Genomic DNA, 3257 nt, shown 5'->3' on the forward strand with positions numbered 1-3257 from the left:
ATTATTCTTCAGACCCTTAAGGATCATCAGCTGTATGCTAAATTTTCTAAGTGTGAATTCTGATTAGATGCTATTTCCTTCCTAGGGCATATTGTGTCCAGTAATGGGACAAGAGTGGATCCCCAGAAAGTTAAAGCAGTAAGAAAATGGCCCATACCCACGACTCCAACTGATATTTGGAGCTTCTTGGGTTTGGCGGGGTATTACAGAAAGTTCGTAGAGAGTTTTTCTTCCATATCTGCTCTGCTTACTAAACTGACTCAGAAAAAGATGAAGTTTGCGTGGTCTGACTTGTGTGAAAAAAGTTTTGAGAAGTTGAAGGACAAGATGACTACTGCTCCTATTTTGACCCTTCCCGAGGGTGTAGATAATTTTGTGGTTTATTATGATGCATCCCGTGTGGGACTTGGTTGTGTATTGATGCAGCGCAGTAAGGTAATAGCTTATGCATCTAGGCAGTTAAAGGTGCATGAGCGCAATTACCCCACTCATGACTTGGAGTTAGCAGCCGTGGTGTTTGTACTTAGAATTTGGAGGCACTATCTCTATGGAGTGCATGTTGATATTTATACTGACCATAAGAGTTTATAGTATGTTTTCTCACAAAAAGAATTGAATCTCAGGCAGAGGCGTTGGATGGAGCTTTTGAAAGACTATGATATGAGTCTACATTACCATCTGAGCAAGGCAAATGTTGTAGCCGACGCCCTCATCAGGTTGTCTATGGATAGCCTTTCTCATGTAGAAGAAGGAAAGAAAGAGATGGTGAAGGATATTCACCCCTTGCAAATCTGGGAGTGCGACTCTTAGATTCCAAAGATGGAGGGGTGATGTTCATGAGTTAGCTAAGTTATCCCTTTATGCTGAGGTTAAGGAGAAGCAGTTTGAAGATCCCATCTTGATGCAAATCAAGAAAGATGTGGGTCAATAAAAGGTTATGTCATTTGAAATTGGTGGTGATGGTATTCTGATATTTTAGGGTAGGTTGTGTGTTCTGAATGTCGATGGGCTACGAGAAAGAATCCTTAATAAGGCACACACTTCGAGGTATGTCATTCACCCAGGATCTACTAAGATGTACCATGATCTGAAAACCTTGTATTGGTGGAATAACATGAAACGTGATGTAGCTGATTTTGTGTCCAAGTGTTTGAACTGTCAACAAGTAAAGGTAGAACACTTGAGGCTAGGTGGTACTTCCCAAGAGATAGCCTTGCCTTTATGGAAGTGGGAGATGATAAACATGGACTTCATTATAGGACTTCTGAGATCTCGAAACAAGTATGATTCTATATGGGTGATTGTAGATCGGTTGACAAAGTCAGCCCACTTTTTGCCTGTGAGGACTAATTATCCGAGAGAGGTTTATGCTAAGATTTACATTGAGGAGATAGTTCGGTTGCATGGGGCACCAGTGTCCATTATATCCGATAGAGGTGCACAATTTTCATCACATTTCTGGAGATCTTTTCAGAAGGGTTTAGGTACACAAGTGAATTTGAGCACAGCTTTCCACCCTCAGACTGATGTGCAAGCAGAGCGTACCATTCAGACCCTCAAAGATATGTTGAGGGCATGCGTTATTAGTTTTAAAGGTAGTTGGGTAGATCAGCTGCCACTGGTTGAATTTGCTTACAATAATAGTTACCATGCCAGCATCAAGATGGCTCCTTTTGAGGCTTTGTATGAGAGGAGATGTAGGTCTCTGATAGAATGGTATGAAGTGGGTGAGACTCAGTTGTATGGGCCTGATCTTGTTCATCAGGCGATGGAGAAAGTGAAGATCATTAGAGAACGACTCAAGACTGCTCAGAGTCGTCAGAAGTCCTATGTCGATGTTCGGAGAAGAGACTAGAGTTTGAAATTGGTGATTGGGTATTTCTCAAGGTTTCTCCTATGAAAAGAGTTATGCGGTTTGGAAAAAAGGATAAATTGAGCCCTCGCTATGTAGGGCCATATCAGATTCTGAAAAAGATTGGTACAGTTGTATATGAGCTAGAATTGCCTGCAAGTTTGGGTTCCGTTCATCCGGTATTCCATGTATCCATGTTGAAGAAATACATTGGAGATCATTCTATGGTATAGCCAGTAGAGGGTATCAAGGTGACAGATTCCTTGTCTTCCGAAGAAGAGCCCGTTGAAATTTTAGATCGCCAAGTTCAAAAGCTGAGGAGCAAAGAGATAGCCTCAGTAAAGGTACTGTGGAGGAATCAGAAAGTCGAAGAAGCCACTTGGGAGTCAGAAGATGACATGAGAATTAGATATCCCAATTTGTTTGCTTCGATGGAGGATGAGACAGAAGGTACTATTCCTATCTTATTTTTCCTAGTCCTTTATTATGCTTGAAATCGTGTCCATCTGTGTCCCGCATCATCATTCGGGGACGAATGATCCTAAGGGGGGATAATGTAACGCCCCGCATTTTGGGCTACAATAAAGACCATGATTTCGATGCGTTGATAATCCCAAAGCCATAAAATCCTATGCCAATATGGCATGTTAATTATTTGTGTAATACGTGAATCCATTCAAGCTTGAATTTAGACCATAGAGGTCCTTCAACTCATGGACGAGTTGAAACTATTTCGATCGACTAAGTTTTAGTAGACGTTGTAAAGTGTGTCAGCTTCCATCGACCATAACTCTTTGTATATGTCGAATTAGGAAGCCTACTATGTTTCAAATGATAGGTATTCGATTTAGCTTTCCAACGATACCAATTTGGCTAAAATCCGACACCCGAGCAAGAAGTTATGGCTTTTCAAAGTGATATGCGCCGCCTAACCAATCGCCTATGGCCACTGGAAAGCATAGGCAATAGCCTAGGCGGCGCCTATGAAAACATAGGCGATAGCCTAGGCGGCGCCTATGTGAACATAGGCAATGGTATGGGCGGCGCCTATGTAAAGAATTCTAGTGACTTAAACACTCCGTTTTGGGGACAAAGTGGTCCTTTTCCACCCTTACTTAGTCCTAAAACACGAAATTCAGTTCCAAGGACCCCAAAATACACCTTCATTCATCAAAAGTGCTCAAAGATTCTCCTTAGGTTTTCAAAATAAAAAACCCAAATAGCTCAAGATTCGACCGTAGGTTTTCAAAGATAATTACATATTAGGAATCACCAATCCGCAAGCTTCAAGAAACATCTATTATCCTTGGAAATAGAGGTACGTGGGGTTATCCTAAAATCTCATGGGTGTAGTTTTTATGAACATGCATGCTTTTAAATGGGGGTTTTCAATCAAATGCTAATA

Source organism: Capsicum annuum, chromosome 7 (assembly GCF_002878395.1).
Source record: "Capsicum annuum cultivar UCD-10X-F1 chromosome 7, UCD10Xv1.1, whole genome shotgun sequence".
Taxonomy (NCBI): Eukaryota; Viridiplantae; Streptophyta; class Magnoliopsida; order Solanales; family Solanaceae; genus Capsicum; species Capsicum annuum.